Raw genomic sequence first — 12,375 nt, forward strand, 5'->3', positions numbered from 1 at the left:
GTTACATGGACTGTCTTCCATCTGGGTTGCCTCTTTTAATTACCTCCAGTATAAAGTAAAAGTATGTAATGAAACAATCCATGAATATCCTGGCTAAAGTTTATTGGTCTTTGTTCATATTTTAAAAAGTTAATTGCATGTGATAAATTTTTCTGAAAAATTAAGCTTTAATTCTTTGACTTATAATGATCCTTTGTTGACTTTTATTTATTTATTTTTTTCCTGCTTTGGGCCAATGGTACTCAATAAAGAAGGATTTCTCTACTTTGGTAAAATGCTATCAAACAACATTGTCAAAACCTCCACCCTGATCAGTCAGCAGAATCAACTTTGAGGCAAGAACCTCCACCAGCCAAAAAAAATTATGGGGCTTCCCTGGTGGCGCAGTGGTTGAGAGGCCGCCTGCCGATGCAGGGGACACGGGTTCGTGCCCCGGTCCGGGAAGATCCCACATGCCGCGGAGCGGCTGGGCCCGTGAGCCATGGCCGCTGAGCCTGCGCGTCCGGAGCCTGTGCTCCGCAACGGGAGAGGCCACAGCAGTGAGAGGCCCAAGTACCACAAAGAAAAAAAAAAAAAAAAAATTATGATTTGCTGAACGCTCTGATGACGCTTAGTACTTTTAGCAATGAAGTGTTTTTAATTGAGGTATGTACACTGATTTTTTAGGCATAATGCTATTGCACACTTAGTACACTGCAATATAGTGTAAATATAACTTTTATGTGCACTGGGACATCAAAAATACTGTGTGACTCACTTTATCGCCACATTCCCTTTGTTGTGGCGGTCTGCATTATCTTCAAGGCATGCCTGCACTGTTCTTTCTGTGCATTATTTATTTGCATTTATCAATACTGTTATTTTATTAAGACTCTTCAAGATTGTTGGCATAAGTAAGATTGGTCTACAATTTTGTCATTGTTTGCTGTCGTTCAGTTAGCTTTTTTTCAGCATTTGGAATTGATACTATGTTTGCCACACAAAATGAATAAGAAACTGTTATTTTTTCTAAATCATTCAGGAATAATAAAAGTTTTCATGTTAAAGAAAGAAAGAAAGGAAGAAAGAAAAGGAAGGAAGGAAAGAGAGAGAGAAAGAAAGAAAAGGAAGGAAGGAAAGAGAGAAAGAAAGAAAAGACAGAAAGAAAAGAAAGAGAAAAGAAAGAAAGAAAGGATTTCCTCCCTCTACTGAATAGTGGAGATTTGCTGTGAAACCTGGCCTGGTGGAATAGATGAGAGAGTACTTGCTGTTATAAATTCAGTTCTAGGAGAAGTGGCCTGAGAATTCACTATGATGTTTACCCTTTTTTTTTTTTTTTTTGCAGTACACGGGCCTCTCACTGTTGTGGTCTCTCCCGTTGCGGAGCACAGGCTCTGGACGTGCAGGCTCAGCGGCCGTGGCTCACGGGCCCAGCCGCTCCGCGGCATGTGGGATCTTCCCAGACCGGGGCACGAGCCTGTGTCCCCTGCATTGGCAGGCGGACTCTCAACCACTGTGCCACCAGGGAAGCCCCTGCCCTTTCTTTTTCCATTAAGATAAAGTGCTCTGCATTCTCTTTTTATTCCTTTTATAGAATTTTTTATCGGTAACTTTTTCAGTAAATGTTTATAAATAGCTTTTATTTCTCATAATTGGCTGGCTGTGCAGGTCTGTGGATTATTAGAAAGTGCACAAATGAAGATGCTAGGGGACTTGGTTTCCATAGCAGTGTGGCTTTGAACCTGTTTGCTTCTCTGTGGTCTCACCCGTAAAAGGAAGGGGCTGCAGGAGGCTGTTTGCAAGGGTCTTGCTCTGCCAAGAAATTTAGCACAGCCTCAGCAAGGGAGCGATGATAGAGGTCAGGATGCAGACGACACTTCCTTGCAAAAGTTTGACAGGTGATGTTTGTACAAACTTTGACTTGGAAATCCACAGCTGTGCTGGAAAATTCATGGGGAAATATGAAAAATTTGCCAGGATATTGAATGAGAATGAAGATGTTTTTTAAAATAAGAAAATAACAGGACAGTAAAATTTACAACAAGAAGAAAAAAACACTAAGTAGAAGCATATGTTTTCTTCTTGAGCTATTTTATTTTTTTTTGAAATCCCATTCTCTCTCTCTTTTTTTTTTTTGGCTGTGCTGTGTCTTTACTGTTGCATACGGGCTTTCTCTAGTTGTGGCGAGTGGGGGCTACTTCGTTGTGGTGCACGGGCTTCTCACCGCGGTGGCTTCTCTGCTGCGGAGCCTGGGCTCTAGGTGCGTGGGCTTCAGTAGTTGTGGCCTGAGGGCTCAGTAGTTGTGACTCAAGGGCTCTAGAGCGCAGGCTCAGTAGTTGTGGTGTACGGGCTTAGTTGCTTCGTGGCATGTGGGATCTTCCCGGACCAGGGCTTGAACCCGTGTCCCCAGCATTGGCAGGTGGATTCTTAACCACTAGCACCACCAGGGAAGTCCCTTCTTGAGCTACTTTAATGCTGAGAATACAGTCTTAGAAAATCAAGTTACTGCCTGGATGCCTGAAAGATCTTTGCATCCTAAATTCCTTTGAAGTTGACCTTCTAACTTGAATTCTAGTTTTGTAGCATTTTTGCTCAGCAAAGAGGACCTTTCCATGGGATGACAATTTGAAGCAATTACAAACTTTGAGAAAGTACAAAAGTTCTTGTTGGTTTCCTGATTCCATAACTCTGCTGCATGGTACTGTGTGCCACTGGGAATCTTAAAGAATTTAGGGTAATAGGGAGAGGTTGGTAAAAAGGTTCCAGCTTTCAGCTATAAGATGAATAAGGTCTGAACATCTGATGTGAAGCGTGGTGACTGTAGTTGCTAACTCTGTATTGTATAATCAAAATTTGCTAAGAGAGTAGAACTTAAATGTCCTCATTAAAAGAAAAAGATATGTGAGGTGATGGATGTGTTAATTAGGTGCATGGGGGATCCTTTCACCACGTACATGTATATCAAATCACCACTGTGTACACTTTAAATATCTTACAATTTTATATGTCACTTATACCTCAGTAAAGTTGAAATAAAAATAAATAAATGAAAGAATTTAGAAAACTTGCCAGGAAAGAAATCTTTCTCTGCTTTGCAGGAGATATGCAAAGGGCAAAAGGGGTTTCATATACGTGGCAAACAAGAACAGGGATTTGGCAATTTTGCGACACAGTTTAATGCCATGGTAGAGCAGGAAGTGGAAATTGAAAGAAGGATGAAGTTAATAAAAAAAAATAATAGGGACTTCCCGGGTGGTCCAGTGGTTAAGACTCCACGTTCCCAATGCAGGGGGTCCAGGTTCAATCCCTGGTCAGGGAACTAGATCACACATGCATGCTGCAACTCAGACCCATCATAGCCAAATAAATAAATAAATATGTTAAAAAAATTTTTTTAAAGTAGTTGGATTGGTGAGTATCAAGAACTTTGCCAGAATATTAGGCAAATATCCTATTCTTTTTTTAAAAAATGCTAGGCATTTTGAAAACCTATTTTTAAAAGGAGTGTGGCTGGGATGCTGGGCTCTGAGCCAGGGTCTGGCTGCATAGAATTTTCCCAGTTGAAGTTAAAAAAAAAAAAAAAGTGAATTTTTAGATTACATATTTTCAGAATGCATCTGTTTGGGAAGTTTGTTACTGTGTAGAATATATTCTCTATCTCTTTGCACCTCCAGCGTGGTCCATGGTGTCACCTGGGAGCTTATTAGAAATGCAGCATCACGGCCTTCATAGCAGGGCTACTGATGGAGAGACTGCATCGTGACCACTTCCCTGAGTGAGTCCTGTGCGTGCTCAAATTTGAGAAGCACAGCTTTACACCAGGGTAAAATGTTCTCTTTACTTCCACATTTTCTTTTTGCGGGGAGCAGGAGAGGAGACTCAACGGTATTTTTTTTCCCAGCATGAGGTATAATTGGCCAAAATGTATATATTTAAAGTGTACAGCGTGATGATTTGATATCTGTATACTTTGTGAAATGATGACCACACTTAAGTTAATTAATACATCCATCACCTCACTTAGTTACCACTTAAAATTTTTTTTTTTACATATTCTTATTGACCTGGCAAAATGGTATTGCAATGGTTTTCTTAAAAAAGTTTGATATGTTCATGTGAATGTCTCATTACTTCATAGAAACACTATTTGTGCTTGAGGCCAGATTGTAATCTTAAGGACAGGGGCTCTTGCCACGATTATTCTCTCTCCTCCGCGCAGGGCAGGGGCTCATTAATATCCATGATGGTCTGTCCGTCAGGGGGCTCCAGGGACAATAAGTTTTATTTATATTTATTTTTGTCTAAGAAAGTGAGCTTTGCTAATATGAAATATAGATATTGATGACATTACTTATATGTACTTTTTAAATGAATATACATATTTGGGGTATGAATGTTGGACACTTTGAACGATGGGTCACTTGATGAAATCAAATCCAGGTACTAACCATGTGTCTGCATCCTGAAAGGGACCATGGGATTCAGGTAAATTAACATGTTCTCTGTTAACAGAGTTGAGGATATTTGAAAATGATAGCATTTTAAATGGGAAGGAACCCAGGCTTTCCTTATTTTCATATAAAGAAACTGAGACCCAAACAGTAGAATTACTTTCCTAAGGTTATAATACTGGGGAGTAGGACAGAAGTTTTCCAGCCTATACTTCAGTTTTCTTTCCATTGTTCCTTTGGCTCCTGAGTGTCTCCCAGGGAACCTAGGGGTTACGTGCCGGTGCCTCAGATGCCAAGCTGTGGACAGAAGGAGGAAGGGCGATAGGAGGGGTGTCAGGTAGCCTTTCTCTAATCTGAACACTTTTACTTGATCTGTTTTAGAAACAGGCTCTCGCTTTTGCACATAGTTCTTTCCTGAAAACTCGTCTTAACAGACTTACCTGCTGGAAGAGGGATCCTGTTTTCCTATTTAGGTTTAAAGATTCATGCCAGAATTGATATATTCAAAAGAATGTTATTCTAAACATTACTCTAGAATAAAAAACATTACAGTGATACTGTCACTGTTTAAGACATTTTTGAGTTGCCTTGGGAAAGAGTTTATAAAATGCACCAAAATAATCGATTTTATTAATATGTGAGCTCTGTTTTGTAACTGCAATTGTATTACCTGTCTTAGCCACCCCTTTCATTCACACCACTTATATATATGTATAGTTATATTTGATTAAAGAAATTTTTACACCACTTATATTTAAATGATTAGGTATTTCTTAAAATTCTAATTGTGCCTTCAAAGGACATTTTCCATCAGTTAAATGAATGCCATTAAAAAGGAAAGTCATAGTAAGGATTTCCAAAGCATTTTGAACAAAGAAAATTCTGTCTCTGATTTGCTTTTTAGAAAACATTTAATTAAATGCCTGTTTATTCCAAGCCATGTTCTAAGTGCCATGGCTACAAAGATGAATCATATTTGGTCCTGCCCTTGAGGTGCACACTGCCCCGTGAAGGAGAAAGAGATGTTTAAATACAAATCACAATTTAGGGATGATGCCCTTGCTGTGCTGGAGGATAGTTGGAAGCCCAGAGAAAGGAGGGATTGTTTCAGCCTGATTGGTATTGAGTCAAGGACAGGGTGTGGGGTCGGTGGAAGCGACCAAGTGGGGAAGAAATTCTAGGTAGAGGAAACTGCGTGAACCTGGCATGAAGTCGATACAATGCATGGGTGTGTTTGGAGAAGGCTGGGTAAGGTCGTCTGACTAGAACACACAGGTGATGGGGTTGATGGGAATTGAGTCCTGAGAGCAGTTACCCCCACTGGAAGGCAAGCTGTGTGGGAGCAGGGACCTCGGTTGCATCCTTGCTACCTGTCAACGTGCCTGGTGTGTAGCAGCGCGTCAACACGTGTCTATTGATTTAATGGGAAGATTGTTGCAATTAAATTATGAAGATACTTTGCTTTTTGCTGAGGTGTTTGGACTTTATCCTGTGGCCATTGAAGGTTTTTTATGAGGCATATGACACGTTGAAGTGTGGTTTCAAAATGGAACTCCACTAGCGGGATAGATGGGGTAGAATTGTCCTTCTCCAGTGTTTACCTGAAGAGCGGGTCTGGGGAGTGCCCATTGATTTGCATTTCTGGCAAGTTGCCAGGCGGTGCTGCTCGCGCTGGTAGCCTCACTTTTAGTAGCAAGGGGAGAACGGATGGGATCGTTTCAGTAAGGAAGTTTCCAGGAGCCGTAGTGAGCACGATACATTTAGAAATAGTGGTTCCTCTAAGACTGTCTTTGGGATTTAGAAGAGGAAAGTGCAGCTGTTTTGATGTTTAAAATTCTGTCTGCCTTCAAAATACTGCTCTTGAGTTTGGTTTGTTTGCCTGTCTGTCTGTCTGTCTATATGTGGAAGAAATGGATTGTTTCCTGTGGTTTAAAGATAGGAAGTTGAGGCTCTCACAAAATGTGTTAGGAAGGTTCCCTAGTTGTGAGGAACCTTTGCAAATTGCGGAATGAGGAAAACACAACCAAAGTGATAATGATATTTAGAGAGTTTTAAAGGAAGTGACCTTAAGAAAGATTTTGAGTTGACTTTGATGTTCGGTCACTTTCCATTGTCTTCTATACATTTGTTTGCGATACAGCGAATTAAATATTTGTGGCCCTTCTGTGTGCAAAGTCTGTATACCGGTACTAGACAGAAGTTACAGAAAGCGAATCAGTAGATCCTGAATGATTGTATAGTGTAGCAGGGAATATAAAGCAATCAGATTAATGTAAAACTGTGTGTGTGTGTGTGTGTACACGTTATATAGATATATAAATAGATCTGTCACTTTTTACTTTTATGTCAGGTCAAAAGTAACATGAACCATAAAAAGAAGACAGACAACATGTTATGTAAATTCAGAGGAAAGAGAAGGAACGATGATCAGGAGACTCACTGATCTCATTTTGCTCCTTGTTAGTCATTGAATGAAGCCCAAGATGTGGTGCCTGTCACTCAAAATCTCACTCCCCTGGCTTTAGCCAAAGAGAAAAGTGAAGATTAGACGCTCAGTTTAGGACTTTGTGAATTTGAGAGGCTGCAGGGTACTAAGACGTGTCAAGGATGCAGTGTGAAGTAGGAAACTGTGGCCCAAAGAGAGTCAGGCTAGAGATGTACAATTTGTGTGCCCTCCCCTTTGAAGGGGTTGTTGCGCGAAGTGATTACAACTGCTGAGTGAAAGACTGTGGAGACAGGAAGAAACAGACGAGGATAGATCTTTGGAAGAGATCAGCTTCGGGTGTGTCAAGTGAGAAAGTGGGATGAGGGAAGGACTTGGGAAGGCACGCGTACCGCAGGAGAGCATCGCAGAGGCTGCGAGGGGAGTTTCGTCAAGCAGGGGTCAGCAGTCTTTACCGCACAGAGAGGTTAAGAGGACAGTGAGAATTAAAGAATATGTTGTTAGTGATTTAGGAGAATAAATGAATTTCTCATAAATGTACATGAATCTCTACAAGCAGTAGAGTGGGAATAAGTAGAAGTATAGTAGCTTAACATTTTGTAAGTGACTAGTATTGCAGTGGATTTCTTTTACAAAGAAAGTGTTGTGGAGCCGTAGAAACTGTAGGTTTATAGTTCCCTGTTGATGACCTTTTATAGTTTGAGAGGTCTCCTTGACTCTGGATTCCAAACCTGTTTTGAGTGTGAGTGGTAGTCATGCCCAAATATATGTTTTTGAAAATCTTACATGGAGGCCAAAAAGCTTAGAGTCACTCTTGACTCTGTTTCTCTCACAAACTGTGTGCCAGCAAATTCTGTTGGACCTGCCCTCTAATAAATTCCAAATCTGACCTCATCCCACTGCCACTGTTGCTGCCAGCCTAGTCCACAGACACTCAGATCTTTTTCTTTTTCTTTTTTTTTGTGGTACGCGGGCCTCTCACTGTTGTGGCCTCTCCCGTTGTGGAGCGCAGGCTCCGGACGCGCAGGCTCAGCGGCCATGGCTCACGGGCCCAGCCAGTCCGTGGCATGTGGGATCCTCCCAGACCGGGGCACGAACCCGTGTCCCCTGCGTCGGCAGGCGGACTCTCAACCACTGCGCCACCAGGGAAGCCCAGATGTTTTTTTTTAAATGAGCTGTAGTCGATGTACAACATTATGTAAGTTACAGGTGTACAGTATGGTGATTCACACTTTTTAAAGGCTATAGTCCATTTGTAGTTATTATAAACATTGCCTGTATTCCCTGTGTTGTACAGTATATCCTTGTAGCATATTTTATAACTAATTGTTTGTACCTCTTATTCCCCTACCCCTATTTCACCCCTCCCCCTTCCCACTGGTAACCACTAGTTTATTCTCTACATCTGTGAGTCTGCTTCTTTTTGGTTATATTCACTAGATAGTTGTATTTTTTTTAGATTACACATATAAGTGATATTATACAGTATTTGTCTTTCTCTTTCTGGCTTATTTCACTTAGCATTATACCCTCCAGGTCCATCCACATTGTTGCAAATGGCAACATTTCATTCTTTTTCATGGCTGAGTAGTATTCCTCTGTGTGTGTGTGTGTGTGTGTGTGTGTGTGTGTGTGTGTGTGTGTGTGTATGTGTATGTATCTCACAGCTTCTTTATCCATTTGTCTATTGATGGATACTTAGGTTGCTTCCATATTCTGGCATTTGTAAATAATGCTGCTATGAACATTGGAGTATATGTATCTTTTTGAATTAGTTTTTATTTTTTTTCCAGATAAGTACCCAGGAGTGGAATTGCTGGGTCATATGGTAGTTCTGTTTTTAGTTATTTGAGAAACGCTCATTTCTTTTTTTTTTTTAATTAATTAATTTATTTGGCTGCACTGGGTCTTAGTTGTGGCACAAGGGATCTTCATTGTGGCATGAGAACTCTTAGTTGCAGCACGTGGGCTCTAGGTCCCTGACCAGGGATTGAACCCAGGCCCCCTGCCTTGGGAGCGCCGAGTCTTAGCCACTGGACCACCAGGGAAGTCCTGAGACACACTCATTTCTTGCTTGGGTTATTGCAGAAGCTTCCCAGCTGCTGTCACTACTTCTAACCGTTTCCCCTTTCAGCCTATTCTTAACTAGAATAGTGATCCTTTAAAAATGTAAATCAGACGACACTGGGCTTATTCAGGGTGGTATGGCCGTAGACTAAAAATGTAAATCTGATTGTGTCACTCCTCTGTTCAAAAACCTTCCAGTGGCTTTCCATCTCATGCAGAGGTAAGAGCTGATGTTCTTATATAACCTCTAAGCTAAGCTGACCTCCTTATGGTTCCTGGAAAGCTTGCCCCCTCTCCTGCCTCAGGGCCTTTGCACTTGCTGGTCCCGCAGATATCCTCCTGGACTGCGTCCTCCCTTCCTTCAGTCAGATGCACCTTCTCAGAACAGCCTTTCTTGTCTCCTGCCTCCCCCTGGCCATAATCTGTGACTTGACTGCACTTTTATGCTTTATTTATCTTGTTTCTCTCTCACTTCATAACAATGTATGATCCATGAGAACAGGGATTTTTTTTAACAGTTTGAGGAATGTCCTTCATATTTTTTAAAAAATTATTATTTTCATTAAAGTATAGTTGATTTACAATATTGCATTAGTTTCAGGTGTATAGCGTAGTGATTCATTTTGTTTTGGTTTGTTTTTGCAGGTTATATTCCATTGTAGGTTAATACAAGACATTGGGTATAGCTCCCTGTGCTATACAGTAAATCCTTGTTGCTTATCTGTATTGTGTATAATGGTTTGTATCTGTTAATCCCATACTCCTAATTTGTTCCTCCATCCCTTCCTGTCCCCTTAGGTAACCATAAGTTTGTTTTCTATGTCTGTGAGTCTGTTTCTGTTTTGAATATAGATTCATTTGTATTATTTTTTAGATTTCACATGTAAGTGATATCACATAGTGTTTGTCTTTCTCTGTCTGACTTATTTCACTAAGCATAATATTCTCCAGGTACATACATGTTGCTGCAAATGACATCATTTCATTCTTTTTGGTGGCTAATATTCCATTGTATATATGTACCACGTCTTAAGCCAGTCGTCCGTTGATAGGCATTTGAGGCGCTTCCGTGTCCTGGCTGTTGTCAATAGTGAGAGCAGGGATTTCCGTCTTGTTTTGTTCACTGTAGAATCTCCAGTGCCTGGGACAGTGCCTGGCCCATGGTGGGCAATCAGTGACACGTGCAGACTGCAGGAATGCCGTCTCTTCCTCCCCTCACTGCTGGTGCGTGGGTGGGTTGGATGGGCGGGATGTGCATGGGCAGGACGGGGCTGCTTTCCTGGGACAGCATCCTCAGTTCCTCCCTCCTCTGCAGCTGCTCAGCCAGTGCTTCCTGCCCGCATAGAAGTTACTCATCCTCCAGGCTGCAGGCTGGCAGCGTGCTGTAAATTGGTTTTGGCAAAGTTATAGGTGCATGAAGGCATGTTGGGATTTGAATACGGTGGTATTTTAGAGTAAATGAGGACATTCAAATCTCTTTCATTTTGGTAAGCAGTGTTTGGAACTTTATTTTGGAATTAACCATATGTATTAAAAAAGGTAAGGGGAGACATTCAAGAAAACCTCCGATAGTCACTACAGAGGGCCTGCATCCGGAAAGAAATGCAGGAAGAGGCTGCCCAGCTTTGAGGATAACAGAATGGGAACATACTTTGGCTAATTGGGGCTGTGACTGTTGTTTGGGGTCAATTTTGTTTTCTGAGCGAGAATTCTATGGATTGCGGGGATCTGCGGCTGTATAGATTGAACATAGAAGAAGCACACTTTGGCAAAATCTCAAGGATTAATGTTTATTCTCTTCCACTTATTTCTGGTGAGAACTGTGTTCTTTTTGAGGAAATTGTTCCTGTCATAACCCTTGACAAGCCTGTCTCTATCTCCTAAGTCTAGACCAGTGTCTCTTTTATGTGGGAAGCGTTTCACCTCTGGGCATATCACAAACCCCTGCAGGAGTTTTTACCAACGACACTGTGTGTGTGTGTGTGTGTGTGTGTGTGTGTGTGTGTGTGTGTGTGTGTATACATGTATGTCTTCAGAGATTTTAATACAATACACTTCTGTATCTTCTAGGTAAGAGACAAATGACAGAAAAGAAACTGATATTAGGGATTTAAGAATATGATTACAAGTTTATTGTCATTTGCTTCTTGCACATTCATTGAAAATTAGAAGATGTATAAAAAACAATCACAGAAACCACCTGAAGTCCTCCCTCCTGCTCACAAGACAACTTGCTATTAGTTTTGGTGTGCAGGCTTCAAACATTTTCGCGTACAAGTGTATAATATATCACAAAAATAGAATAATATCTAATGTAGTAATATTTGTTGTTAGCTAGATATACAATTATATACACTGGTTATGAAACAAAAATGGAATCATACGTATATAAACAAAAATGGAGTTACACCATAGATACTGCCTGCTTTTTTCACTTAGAATTCTTGTGAACATTTTTCCATATCACTAAATATAGATCTACATTATCATTTTAAATGACTACATTATATAGATGTAAATTCATTAGTTTATAAGTTCAGGTCATTTTCAGTTTTTTAAAAGTTATAACAGTGCTATTATGAATATTTCTGTGTTATAGACGTCTCTGTTTATTATATATGCGTTTTTTAATGGCAGTTTGCTAGATGTCTGATAGGTATAATCGTTTTTCTTTAAGTAAAATACTAAGACATGTGGTCACACACTTTTTTTCTCTGATTTGTGAAGATGTTGCCTAAGCATTAACAATAAGATAGAGAAACCTAGTTATGTTAAGCTGTACTTCAAAAGAATTGCGAATATTGGGAAAAAATACATGAAGTTGGAATTGTCGAAAATTGGGAGAGATGGTTACTAGTTATTAGTATGTGTTGGCTTAAGCCCATTACCTGCTTTATATGCAGCCCTGGGCTAAGGTAATTGATCTTCCCAGTGATGACCTGCTTCAAGCATTCCAGTATGTCAAAGGGAGGCCGAGTTATCTTGTATAGTTATGAGTGTTTATTAAAGTATTTGTTCTGTGATTGTCTTATAAGTAATCGAAAATTAATTATTTACACTTGGTAACTTTCAGTTAGCCAGAGCATTTACTTAATACTCTTGTTTTTCCCAAACTTCAAATAATTAGGAGTTTACTGAAATTTCTTCTTACATTAAAACTACACAGTATAGGTAAGTCTGTGTATGTCTGTGTTATTGAGTTGAGATGTTTAGGTAATTTAAATTGACAAGAAGTTAAAATGTTTATCTTGATGAGATAACACTAATTTTTAAGGAATCTGTTTCTAAACATTACACCATAGATTTACTTGGCAAAATTCCACAAGCAAACAGAATTTCAATTATGAGGTAACTTACTCTCTGGATTCTGATGCATATGACTTCTCTGTTCAGACAGGTCCTACCAGTTCTCATTTTTATCAAACACACTTTAAA

The 12,375-nt window shown here is 40.2% G+C and overlaps 1 protein-coding gene across 1 annotated transcript in view; it reads left to right on the forward strand.

Moving 5' to 3' along the window:
- VGLL4 (vestigial like family member 4) overlaps positions 1-12,375 on the forward strand; it is a 139,986-nt gene that overhangs the window by 24,559 nt on the left and 103,052 nt on the right. The window lies entirely within an intron of this gene.

Source organism: Phocoena phocoena, chromosome 10, assembly GCF_963924675.1.
Source record: "Phocoena phocoena chromosome 10, mPhoPho1.1, whole genome shotgun sequence".
NCBI classification, from domain to species: domain Eukaryota; kingdom Metazoa; phylum Chordata; class Mammalia; order Artiodactyla; family Phocoenidae; genus Phocoena; species Phocoena phocoena.